The sequence below is a fragment of the Sinohyriopsis cumingii genome, unplaced genomic scaffold (genome assembly GCF_028554795.1).
Source record: "Sinohyriopsis cumingii isolate HCF-2022 unplaced genomic scaffold, ASM2855479v2 utg002885l, whole genome shotgun sequence".
Classification (NCBI taxonomy): domain Eukaryota; kingdom Metazoa; phylum Mollusca; class Bivalvia; order Unionida; family Unionidae; genus Sinohyriopsis; species Sinohyriopsis cumingii.
Genome location: NW_028316329.1, coordinates 50,667 through 64,274, shown reverse-complemented (window position 1 = coordinate 64,274; position 13,608 = coordinate 50,667). Strand labels below are relative to the sequence as shown.

General features: G+C 33.3%; 1 long non-coding RNA gene across 2 annotated transcripts in view; it reads left to right on the top strand.

Annotated features, from left to right (window-relative positions):
• LOC149769998 (uncharacterized) overlaps window positions 1–13,116 on the top strand; it is a 39,819-nt gene extending 26,703 nt beyond the window's left edge. For both annotated transcript variants that reach the window (XR_016418993.1, XR_016418992.1), the window contains exon 3: window positions 12,289–13,116. This is a non-coding gene — a long non-coding RNA (uncharacterized LOC149769998). The remainder of the gene's footprint in view (window positions 1–12,288) is intronic.
• The last annotated feature ends 492 nt before the right edge of the window (window positions 13,117–13,608 follow it).

Here is a 13,608-nt window from a genome sequence, read left to right as displayed (position 1 = left end):
TCACAATTATTATTATCTGTAAAAAAAAAACCTATTATCTAATGCAAAATAACATTCTAGAAACTTCTTAATATTTACAAAACTAAATGTTAGCTATAATTAGAAAGTATGTTACTAAAATTATAATATATAACGTGGACTATGTCAGGTGCGCTAGGGGAATCAAAACAAAAACTAGATCCAGCCCCATATTAACATATTTACTTATATTAATAATGATAATAATATCGAACCCATGCACATAGAGAATATATTTGCTATGTATTAGTTGTTTACAGAATCAAGAATTCAATAACGCAGGTCAAGTAGAAACAAGATTAAGTGCAAAATGCAATGTTACATTACTATAAATAAATAATGATATCTAAAAAACAATTGAAGACTAACAAATCAAATATATATATATATATATATATATACATATATATATATATATATATATATATATATATATATATATATATATATATATATATATATATATATACATATACATATATATATATATATATATATATATATATATATATATATATATATATATATATATAGAAGAAATGTAACGATGGATGATACAGGCAAGCATCCTAACGAATTAGATGTGATTGAAGGAATGAAAAAGCAAAATAAGATAAAACACATGACTTAGAGTTTCGAAATATAAGTAATGACACTTTACTGAAAATTGTTTGAAAAATCAACCGGAAAGAATTCTGTGTACATTCAAAGAAGTTACAAGAATTTTACAGAATATTAGATGTATTAAAATAAATAACTGATTGATAAGGTAGAATTCATCAAGTACGAGTAGTGTATTTTTGTTCGTGGTGAGGAGATAAGCAATTTAAACATAAACTGTTATCATGAAAACTTAAGGAAACGATTTAAATAACAGTCATATTCTTTTATTTCCGCATGGCATATTTTTAGTATTACCTTGCCTTCAAGGGTATAGTATCAATGGATAAATCTAAAATAGAAGAACCCAATGTTTAACCTGTTATGTATATTTATATCTTATAAACTCCTGGTACATGATTTTATATCCAGTTTATAAGCTTTATTCATGGATGTAATGTGTAACAAATATCTTTAGCTAAATTTGGCCTGCGAGACTTGAATCTGTGAGGAGACTAATATTACATAGGATCAAAGATTATATGTTTACTTATGTGTTTGACAGTTATAAATACTAATTTTTCGATTTTTGGAGTCATTCATGCTGATTGTGTTCCTGTTGTAAGTCTGCATACGTGTTTTATGTAGTATTTAGATATTCTAGAGAGAAAACACGTTTGGACTGGTCCGTGGAAGCAGAAGTGCTTATTATTTGGACTATCACAATATTATGGAACTAATAAATTATTCGAAGGAATTCTGGACTACGCCATCGTGACAAAGTCACAGTTCTTTGAGGACCAGTACATTTGCTGTATTGAAATTTATAAAGAACTTTTGATTCGTTTAGGACCGTCACAGACCTTAATTAGGACTAGTTTGATTTTGATTCATAATACTGAATGTTTCTGTGATATTTTTCATCTATAACTTTGATAATTAAATTTTTAAGTTTTATAAAACTTGTTCTTTTGCTTCTCTTCTGTTACTGAAGCTTGTGACCATAAAGTCGTAACGGATTATCGGGGGCTTCCCTGTGATCCGAATTTCAGAGAAATTTAAATTGTTTTGAAATTTAAAGTCATTTTATTTCGGACTTATCTTAATCCCATTTCATTTCGTAAGCTGTTATTTTTCTATAACCCGCTATCGATGTAGGAAATACGTTTTAAATACTGATCAGCAAATTCCTTTTTCAACTGTTTTTACAGCTTATGTTCTTTTTTTAATTTTAAGTCTTTACATGTACGTCCATTCTTATACAAATATCTATATCGATATATATATATATATATATATATATATATATATATATATATATATATATATATATATATATAATTCCTATCAATTTTTCAATCCCAGGAAAGCAGTTAACAGCATGACTAGGGAAGAGATTGCCTACTACACTAACATGAAAAGAAGGGTTAGATAAGGGCGACGAGTTCGTCACTTCTATAATACAAGCACTAATATGTATGCATGTATAAATGCATTAAAATAAGTCTTCTCATATCGCATTAGATCATATAAAAGGTCAACCGTGCAAGTTTGGTGGGGATAAACAGCCCACGAGATTTCGTGACTAATGGATACCTTTAACCAGGTTATCGGAACAAAATATATCTCAACAATCTTTGATATTTGTGTTTCTCGTTGTTAATAAGAGTAATAGGTTTGTGATCAGTAAATAAAATAAATGGTGGCTGAACTCATATATAACTCAAAATATTGCAACCAAATATTCGTAATTTCTCAGATGCTTCTTTATTTGTTTAGAAAATATCACACCGAATGATCCCCACCATATTATTCTCCTTGAATTAATTTTTCACCAACCAATAAATCGCTTGCATCAACAGACAATTTTAAACTGGAATTTCAAGCTAAAAATAACTGGTGTGCGCTCAAGTTTGGCCTTTAATTTGTTTTAAGATTCATAACTTTTTTCACACCAATGATACTTGGATTTCTTACACATCAACTTTGCCCGGTTCAATAGTTATGGAGGAATTTGAAACAAAATTTCCGATAATACCTATCCATGTGCAAATTTCGCACGAGTCTCTCTTTACTAGCACTGTAAATTTGATTGTATACTCCAGAGGTTTAATTTGACTTCTTCGCACAATGTATCCTAAAAACGTAACAAAAGCAAGGCCAAACTAACTTCTAATTAAATTAATTTTGTGATTCGCATCGTTGAGTTGATCAAAAGATTTTCTGAATGGTTTCCAAGTGACTTTTAGAGGTATCGTTGTAGATGATGTCATCGTTGTATGCGTCACAATTACCTCAACTAGATGTTTTAATGTCCATTAAACGCTAAATTTTGACGGAGAATTATTATATATCAAACTTATAACTGAAATCGGGTACAGAGTCAAGAAGATTATTTTTGAAATTTCCATGTTAAAGAAGCTTTTATTCTAATAATTGCAATGGTTTACAGACAGTAAACCCAACAACTAATTATAATGACTAAAACTAATGATTCTTGAACTAATTCCTTAACAGCAAACAACAGCAGCAAATAAAGATCCCAATCCCAATCTTTTCATGTACAAATAATATGAATGAATCATATGCTTCAAACGTTTGATGTAACCTCTTAAACACCCTTGAATTTCACCGTGATAGGGAGACAATTTCAAATAATGGATGTATAATTCATATACAACTTGTTGGAAAAGTCCAGAAAAGAAACGTTGGCCCTTTATCAGATTGGAGAGAATTGGGAAGGCCAAAATTAAGCTGCTTCAATTAAGTTTTTACAAAGGATTTGGATTCAATATTTCTCTAAGTAATCGCCTTTGGTACCCTTGAGGATGTATACATTTTGATCGACAAGGATTATTTGCCTGACATGGTCTTAGGTAAGAGACGGACACAGGTTAACATTATTCTGCTAAATGGTTCGTAAAATGGAGAGTTTGTTTGAATCTCAACCTTAGATACTTTCTGATTGGGTTTTTCTACAATTTGACAAGTTTGACATGATCTACAGTATTTACAGATATAAATATTACTTTTCGTTCAATAAAAATGATTCAAGGTCTTGTGGTAATTGTGATAAGTTTTATTGAATCCTTCATGATCAGCCAAGGGAGCTTTGTGGCTTAGACCAATAATGTCCTGTCGATATTACTTATTAATGACAAATTGATAGCTCACTGACTACTCATCACCAGCGGGTACCTCATGCCGGTCTCCTTAATTACCCAATTTGCAGCAAACTAATAAGCTGAGACTTGTGTGGGTTCCGTTTAACCAATAGCCCTCTGAAACAAAGATGAGATCTCAGGAACCTGTAGCTGTTGGACAAGAGCTTCTCTTTTGTCACCCAAATTAGAATAGAGATATAGATTAGAAAGGAAGGATCACTGTCATCAGTACTTTAGAATGACAAATTCGGGACAGAAACTAACCTTATCAAAAGACTAGGCAATCTATATTTCAGCTAAAAGAATCATATCCTGATTAATATTATTCTGAAGAGAGTTCTCTCTCTCTCTCGCTCTCTCTCTCTCTCCTTCTATCTCTCTCTCTCTGCCATCTTTCTGAGAACTGCACAAGCAGGATACTAATCAGGAATTTTAATCATGATGCGATTAACCTTTCGGCCCAAACAAGTCTTGTCAGTTACAAGTGGATTACCCATAATCGTATCCCCAGCTAGGTCATTTCCCTATAATAAGTGAATATCATCTATAGGTTTTTGATTAAGGTCCTGCTCTAACAGTCAGAGGTTCGGAAAGTAATTATGATGCTCAATTGATACAAATGACAAAAACATAACAAAGCCGCACTCTACTCCCCAAATAAGATATCTTTCCCTGTCTCAGATAAAGAAAAAGTACCATTTAACAAAAGACTTTAGAAGCTCCTTTCATCAATCATGAATCTCCAAAATAGAATCAAACTGGGGATTATTTGATAGCAAAATTTATTGCATTCAATAAAAGACCATGACCTTGATCTCTTCAAACTAATAGCATTTGTAATAGCTCTTTCTTTATCCTGTAGCAATTATTAACGACGTTCCCTTTCTTCTTACAATAAGTGCACATAGGAAAAATAACGATTTCTTATTGGTCTTATCAGATGTTTCATTTAGATCCGTTGTGCCAGACTGAGATTTAGATGTAATTGTATGAGACTAAGATGATTTGTTTTAACATAAACTCTGAGAGAAAGCCTTTTTGACAAATGAAACGTTCTTAATGAAGGAATAATCATCAGTTGTAAGAGCAGCATTTTCCACCGTTTGCTAATCAAGATATACGTTGACATTATTATAGACGTTATTGTTGTCCTCCTCAATTAATATTCTTTGTCTGCGGTTATCGGAATCTTGATTAACCTTCCTGGCTGAGCACTACCTATCAAGCAGTTGTTATTTCTCCCTTCCAAATCAAGATAGGTGTGTCCAGATTCTTCTTTACATTTCCAAACTTTCTCTCGATGTGCCTCAGGCAACAAATCATAATCCTTCAAGATGGATTCTTTAACCACGTCATAATGAGAACTTTATTGTATCGACAGTGATGTGTAGACTTCACTAGATTTGTCATAAAGCATACTTTATAATAATTCCAATGCCGTCATGTCTATTTAAAGTGTTCAGCATTTTTAACAAAGTGAACTATGTATTTATTAACTTCCTTTTCCTGAAAAGGGAATATTAGCCAACATCAAAGCCTGAACTTGTGTAAAGGGGGGAATATGCTACGTCTGACAGTTCCAACTATTTCAATTTCAAATGCATATCCTTTTCATCCCTCTTTCGCTCGATCTGTTCGTGCCTCTCTTATTTCTCTCCTGAATCTGCATTCCTTCTCTGTCTACATTTCTCTTCTCGTTTCTTCTTTCTGAATTTGCATTTCCATCACGTTCCATTTTCCATGTCCATCTGAAGCTTAATCTTTCTTAAATCTATGATCATCTGTTTTGTTTTAACTGTAATTATTTTTCTTTTGTTTCATTGCCTACCAAGACCAAATACAGACCTCCAAAACCGACAGCCCTTTTCATCTATAAATCCTGAATCCACAGAGATTATAATGTCTGGCAAGCTCAAACAACTTACCATTTTTCATAGACTTTAACCCTACCTGAGAAGGATTTAAAACTAAACTCTCGATTTGAGATGACATATCACAATAAGTTGGACGAATTTGAAACATCTTGATTTAATAACTTAGAGAATTAAATTACTTGTTAAATAATACAAAACTTGCTCGTTTCGCTTCTTTCTGTTGCTTAATTTATTATCTTAATTATATATATATATATATATATATATATATATATATATATATATATATATATATATATATATATATATATATATATACTATTGATTTATAGGCTCCTAAATTCTTGTACTCATTCCTGGAGCATGATAGTCATATTACAAACCGCAAAGATAAGGCCAACTTTACACTTGCCTTGGAGGATATAGTAACAAGGTAAATCAAATATTCAACGGAGATCATGTTCTAGTGAATGAATGGATACACCTTTAATTTACCAAAATGTAGACGTCATAGAATATTATTTTGACTTTTTTATCATTCTCCTGATAAAGCCAGTAAAATCGTATACACACAGATGTTTGACGAAACCAATTATTTCACAAAGTTATAACTTGATAATTTGACATTAATTTATACATAGATGATTTTCGATAATATTTAATGAAAGTTTTTCATGTTAGGTAACGAATTAAGTAGAGATTGATGCTTGTTCCAGCGTTTGGTTTGAGACTCCATGCATATCGCATATATGTACCAAGTCCTTGAAAACTAATCAGTTCATATTCACATGCATGGTCTTAAAAGCTTTCGTGTCTTTGGCGTATTTGCCATTTAGTAAGAATAACGATATTGCAAATAACGTCATGCAATTAAATGGATGCGCATTTAATATATTATTGTTAATGTCCTGCTCATGGACCATATGAGGACCAAATTCATTAACGGGTATTGCTTATCTCTGTAACTAATACTGTTGTCATCTTGTTTGTTGTCAACACATGCCTACGTTGAAAACTTTGCTTAGTTTACATGCATTGACAGCATTCTAGAGAACTGAATATGAACTATGTTGGTTGTCACGGAATAAGATATAAAATAGCTTGAATAATTTGGCTATGCTTTAGGACACTTTTGTACATTTGATTTAGTAGATGCGTACAGAGTTCCCCAGGATAGTTTAATTTTGTTTTTCATCTAATGGTGCCTGAGTAATACATGAGTATTTTCGTAGGTCGCTTACAGAGACACACCCATATATCGTGATGTGCAAGGTTACTTTACCCCTCGTTCTTGAACGATTATTTTAGTATTTATAGGAGGCATTTTGTCATATACAGGCACAATTATCTCTTGTATCTCGTCAGGTAGAGTCTATAGTACACGACGTACTACAGCTATAGGGATGAGTAGTAGTTTATGCTGAAGTTAAATTTGAATCTGCATTTCAAATGCCTCATACCTATACACCGTTTTTCTTTCATTCCTTTTGATTAAAACTCTAGAAAATTGTATAGTGTTTGGGTAAAGAAAATTATCAGTTTTGGTGCAATTCGTCTATGAAGGCTTTATATTTATTTAGAAAATAGAAAGTAGCATGTATTTCATAGATATTTTTTCTGCAATGTTTGGTGTGCTTCTATATGTTGGTCATGATTTAGGAGATATTCATATTTTAGCATCGTTAACGTTTATTCCATGCAATACATTGACCGGTTGTGTATATTTATAGCTGAATGGTCTGGAGGGGCTAGAAAAACTTCAAAAGGCTAGTAAAGGCTGGAAGAGCTGGCAGCGTAGCAGCATATAGCTCATGGCCTAAGCTGTTAGAGCGTCCGTCTCAGATGTGGGAGGTCGTGGGTTTGAACCCTGCCGGAGTAGAACCAAAGACTTACAAAAATGGTAGTAGCAGCTGATTCGCTTGTCCCTTAGCATTAAGACGTTAGTGTTAGGGCTGGTTGATCTGGTGTCAGGATAATGTGACTGAGTGGGTCATGATGCTACATGTCCTCGACAGTGTAATTTGTATCAGAAAGCCGTTGAAGGACTTTCATTTCATAAAATCACATTAATGAGCAAAGATAGTGCTCGCTCTTTTCACTCGATCCAAAATTTATTTGGTTTAAATCCTGTTGCCGTGGGCTTTATTACTTTATTTTCCATTGCATCGACTGGTTTCCACATAGATTGTCTAACGCTTATGGCACGCAATCGTACGTAATATATCGATTCGGCATATAATCGAAACTAAGCTCGGATTTCTTTGGCGCGCCCAACTTTACGAGAGGCTTTTATTTTCAACCCTATCTTTTCAAAATATTTAGTTCGGTTCACATGGTGCTGCACGCTCAGTGCCTGCAGTAAGAAACCCGTTGACATCGAGATCACTAACCTTGGATTTGGTCATAACCGGGGTACTTATAAAATACATGCTCGCTGCATTATCAGAATACGATATTCTTCTCTGGAGAGATATGAGACCTTAAAGTGTATCCTTTCTTGTTATCCAGTTATGCGATATTATTTATTTATTGAGTCAGACCTATGTCACAAAAAAACCATGCTATTGTAAATAGACTGCTTCAAGTTAGTCATGTTATAGATGAACAGACAAGCTGAATTCAGTTGCATGTTGCATGAATTAAAGATGCATTATGTTCGATAGCTCACAATCCAGTTCATTTATTCCTGTCGGAGGCAGATTTATGTGAAACGTTGTTATTACATACGTATAACGCAGTCTGTTCATGTGCTGGCTTGCTTAATATATATGACTGTATTCGCTCTTTACCGCATCACATGTACAACACGTTTGAGTTATTTGTGTCGATGCTGTTGTCTGGAAAAACATAACTGCTTTACTCGCAAAGAGTGACCAATGGTTTGAAACGAACGGATTGTAAGGGAATGAGGTTTCACGATGGATCCTTCGGCAAACTGGAAGGAGCGGACCAAGATTAGTCTCTCTTTGGCCGTCAGACGAACGCTTTGGAACCGGAATAGTTGTGATCGTCGACTAGACGATACGATATATATATATATATATATATTGTGAATATTATTCAACATGGTTATATGAGCGAAAATCAATTATACACGCACCATATATGTCAATGAGCCATGTATAGTTCATATGCGTCTAAATGATATGATTTGATCGTCCCTAGTGATATTCATATATCACATTAGTTTCTAAATTCAATGAACTGATCTTTCCTAGTGATAGGTCGATATACCAGTTCTATTTGTCTGCGTTCCATCCATATATTGTCATTTGATTATTCCTGTAGTTACATGCTCTGATTAGTTGCACTGAGGAACTGTATCGTTTTCTTGTATCGCTGGTTGAACTCTGCCCATCATTTTCTTGTAATAATAAGTTATCTTTGAATCCCATTTTAAATAAACGAAAATGTGTTAAGAGTCTCCGGTAGATCTAATCAAATTCGGGCTTCATCCTGTTACACCTTTTTCGGACTGTCACATGCTCGACGGTAAACGGACATATGCATTTGATGTAATTTTGATGGACGGTCGTGTATTTAGCTCACATACAAATTTGAGTTCTATTTGTTAGAGTTTGTTGATGAACTCGTGTGAAATGTTTATTTACATCAAGTTATTTCGCTTCATATTGTTGTTCGAATATATTCAGGTGATGTAACTTCGTTGTGTTTTCGATCTGCTGCTACGCACTTTTCATAAAATCATGCTTTTAAATTTGTTGTTTGTACCTTTCCTCCATTACCTCACTTTCTTTTATTCCTTAAGGACTTGTTTCAAAGGTCTTTTGTGCAGTATAATGTTGGTAGGTAGCAACAATTAATTAAGTATAGCAATTAAAATAGTCATCTTTTCTATCTCTTCTCCAAACCTGGTGGCAGCATTGATATGGAAGAGTTAACAACCAGCAGCAAATAAGCAAACAAACCAGAATCTGAAAACGCTATGCACGTATATTATTGACAAATCATCCGTCATTCAGTTATATTCCATCTTTGACGCATGCGTTTCACGCGTATATCAAGACAAAACCCATTTCCCATTTTGTGGTGACAAAATTGTCGTTTTAATCTTCCGGTGAACGTTAATTTATAGTCATGTATGCTATTTTGTGCAAGTGGAAATCCAGTGCCTTGGACGATGTCGAGAAATTTGTTATACTTTGCATTAAAACATATGGACAGTTATGGTCATATGTTAGATTTTACAAACAATTTTTTTCATATCACTCTGTTTTGACACTGACAATATAATGTAAAAACAGACGAGTGGTTCTTTTTTGTGGGGTTGGTGGTTTTAAAGCACCAACGTTAGTTATAAGCGTGTAAACGGCAATTGGTGCTAGATCACTTATTCTTCTTGCCGGTGTTTTAACTTTTCCAATAGGCACTCAAAATATTATCAAAGAGTTTTTCCTTTAGTTATAATTGCCCACGGTATGTAGTTTAAGTGCACGCATGTCTGCAGCATTTGTCTCATTGTAGGCTCGGTTTATTTGGGTTTATTTGAACTTGTCCTTTCTGGGCAGTATCTATGACCTTGATCTTTTGATGCTAAATAATTCAACGCTTTAGTCATATGATATGTTTGGACAGATTAGCAGTATTAGGAATTTGAATATGTTACTAGTTTGTTGGAGTTAAGCTGTCTTTCTTTTAGTTCAGTTTAGTAGGCACGTTCGCGCTCAGTCCAAGTTGCATACACAGTAATATGTCATATTGTTTTTTGGTTTGGCGTTACACAATTTAAACATAAAAAATGTTAGCGGTTTCGGAAGAGTAAATTAAAGTCAAAATCTCATTTGCAAGGGCTAATATCAGTGTTGACTTGTACAGTGTTTTGAATTGCTATTTTTGTTAATAAACCAGTGTATTACGATTATAATGAAATCATTACATTCAAAACTGAAAATCGTACGTACATGTGAAAACAGAAGTTTAAAGTTGTTTCTGGAGACGAGTACACACTCAAAGAGCAGGTTTGTTTTGCAATGTGGACTGATGAAGTTAAGAAATTTTTTGTTTAATGTACACACTGTACCCCGTTTTATACACAAAAGCACAAGAGTCGATAGCAAGCAGAGTACCAATTTCAATAATAGAATATGCTTAGAGGAAATATTGTTTTAAAATCATAAGGTTTTATTTTTAAAAAATGTTTACTAAGTTGAATCAATTATGCAGATGTTTTACACAGAAAGCAAAACCTGCGAAACCATTGCTTAATGGACCTCCTGCAAAAGCCAGTTTGAAATTTGTTAAGAATTCATATCACAATAATATGCTGAAGAATATGGTTTGGACTTGATTATATCGTGAATGCTAAAATTTGTATCAGGCACAAACACGACTCAATTAAACAATTTGATTTATTGCTCAGCTAGAGCGAACGAAAGATCTAATATTATCAATTTATAATCGAGTTGCCAAAATATTTTAACGAAAAGAATGGAAGCTACGAGTATTTTATATCCTTTCCCTTGCTATGCGTATTTATTTATTGCTTCTTTCAATACAAATGCAGCATCAATTATGTGTGTATGATTTGAATTTTGAATGTACCTTAAATACATTTGTCAGTCATATCGTTACGATATCTGCAGTGTGGCAATTGTTAGTGATGTTTTGCTCTGGGGCATAATGCCGATGACATGTAGCATGATGTTCCACCTTGTCACTTTATCCTGACACCAGGCCGACCAGAACTAACACTAACCTCTTAATGCTGCAAGCCAAGCGAGGCAGCTGCTAGTACAATTTTTATACGTCTTTGGTATGACTCGACCAGGGTTTGAACCTGCAACCTCTCGCGTCCGAGGCGGATGTTCTAATTACTAGGCCACCGCAGAGGTCTTCATCCATTACGAATAATGTATTGTATGAGAATCCGACAAAAGAATCTACTCTTGCGTGTATATATCATACTTTTTTCTAGCCGTATGATTCAAGTCCTCAATACCTTATTTTTTTTCTTCTCGTAATGTCGTGACCGCATTCAACAGTTTCTGGGACGAACCGTATTATAGACCAGGGGCAACTTGCAGGATTGCATTTCTACAAGTTCTCAGTAGCTTAGCTATTGGAGTGGTAATGTCACTCTCAGCATGTAGTGTATTTCTAAAAATGTTTGTGACTTGATTTTCAAACGGTCTCAATAGATCACTACTCATTCTTTCTATCCGCAAAAAATATATATGATTCGTTCTTGCTTAAGTTGGAAAAGTACCTTTACTAGCCTCCAAACACCCAAAATTCTTTATGACACCATTGTTCTCAAACTTCCAGGTGACATATTAATAGAATCCACTCTGAACAAAAATCAGTGTAACCTACTAGAGGAATCTAATGTTGGATTAGGGTATAGCTGAAAGGGATTACAGATCAGTCTGGGTAGGGGCATTTCCTTATGTTGTTAGTGTTGAACAAGAACATTTCGTTTTTGGCAAAATAAATACTTTTTTATTTATGGTTAAATTTGTAGCTATATATCTATCTAGAGAGCTACATTTTACAATGTTCGTTGAGAACAATTGCCATAAGATAATTTGCTCTTGTATGAGCTTTTATATCTTAAATTACACACAGAAATGCATTAATTTATAAACTAATTTCAACTTTCTCTCTTTTGACAGAGACATTAAGAGCTAGCAAGAGGACGAGAAAATGAAATATCTAAGAGATGATAACAGAAGAGTTTCTTTGGAGGATGTTTTTGGAAAAATTGCTGTCTTACTGAGCATAATTGGTGCTTTAGCACGGAACTATCGTCTCAGAAGATATTCATGGAATATTATCAATAAGCTGTATTTAATATCTAAAAGAAATATTACATTATAGCAAAGAACTAGCACAGACAAATAAACCATTAAACAACACATATATTAATACATGAAAACGAGAACGTTTCGATTTTACTTATTCATAATACAATTTGTCGGCAATACATTAGTGGATACACGAACACATGAAACGAGATTTTAGTTTATATTCTACAGTGCCTACGTTGTTGGACTGATTCTATCATGGTTTCTGTTTCAAAGATGAATAAGCAGTCGTATTTATGTAATATATTTAGTGAAATTTTAACTTGGAAATTTGCGAGATATGTTAATATTTTTCCTTTGTTCTACTAATTGTCTACATAAGGAAAGCTCTCCTGTTTTATTTGTTTTCACTCTCTTTGATACTATCGTGTCCGGAAGTCAATCACAGCATATCTTGAGAAACATGCTTAATTTTAGACTATGATTTCTATATTAAAAGTACTCTATATATAAGGATTTGACCACTATTTCATTTCCAATAGAACTTTATATTAATAAAATAAAACTAAAGGAACGTCTGCATAATGCTGACATACAAACATTCATGAGAACATTGATTTCCAGCTTGCAATAAACATTTACTGTGCTCATACATTATGTATATTGATAACTAAATAAATGCAATCATTTTGATAATTTGTCTTTTTATTAATTTCCTATGTGTCAGTCATACGCATTTGCAAGCATGAAACATGCATATATAGGTATTGTCAGACAATATGCATCAGATTACACAACCCGAGTTTTTATCAATGTCTGGTGAAAATATATTTTCGATGAAAAGGTTTCTTGATTGGCGCTTCGCTTTCCAGAACCATATATTAGGAAGTCTTCATTGCAGGTGAGAGGTTTACTTTACTTTTCATTATTTGTCAAACGACCAATGATGAAAGTTGGTGTCTACATGCAATGACCAAAGCAGATCTGGCAAGACCACAAGGTGATGTAGTTTTCCTTGATGTGTATATATGATGTAAGCAGTCTAAACTCCGAACAATGGAGATAAATATACATTCATCATTATTCAATCCTATAAAAAAGCATTAGTAATCAATGTGTTTCTTATTTTGCATTTACTCAAACAATCCTCTTTTCTAAGAGAGAAGACTCGTGGCACATTTCCTAATT